Genomic DNA, 544 nt, shown 5'->3' on the forward strand with positions numbered 1-544 from the left:
GGGGGGAAACACAAACATTAAGTGCATAACATCAAGGATTACAGTGGAACTTATTTATGTTTCTGCCCTGGGATAAAGTGGGAATGAGAAGAATATGGTTGAAACCTTAGGAAAGAGATTCAAACAAAATAAAGAGGAGATTCATATTGATCTCCTGGACTGGATTCTAGAATGTAAACTCCATGAGAGCAGGCTCATTGTCTGCCCTGCTCACCATATATAGTAGGTGCTCAATAAACATCTGTGGGCTGAATTAGGAGGGGGCTTTGGGATCAGATACTACACACTTGATCTTAGCCAAAAGGCAGAGAAGGGATGGGGCTTTGGAATCAGAACGAAAAAATATATATCTTGTTTGAGGATATAGTGGCCACAAAAAAAAAAAAAAAAAACAGTGTCATTTGGGATCTAAGGTTGTAACTTGACCCTAATTAAAATGATCCTAATTTATGCTGGTTAAGGCATATCCAGCTGACTTAGAGGAGCTCAAGAATTAGGAACCAAAGCTTATCCAAAATGACGGAAGTCTTAGAAGTAATTTGAC

The 544-nt window shown here is 38.6% G+C and overlaps 1 pseudogene; it reads right to left on the bottom strand.

Moving 5' to 3' along the window:
* Positions 1 to 221: 221 nt before the first annotated feature.
* LOC138375222 (U2 spliceosomal RNA) lies at positions 222 to 317 on the bottom strand (annotated as a pseudogene).
* Positions 318 to 544: the final 227 nt, after the last annotated feature.

The sequence above is a fragment of the Eulemur rufifrons genome, chromosome 24 (assembly GCF_041146395.1).
Source record: "Eulemur rufifrons isolate Redbay chromosome 24, OSU_ERuf_1, whole genome shotgun sequence".
Taxonomy (NCBI): domain Eukaryota; kingdom Metazoa; phylum Chordata; class Mammalia; order Primates; family Lemuridae; genus Eulemur; species Eulemur rufifrons.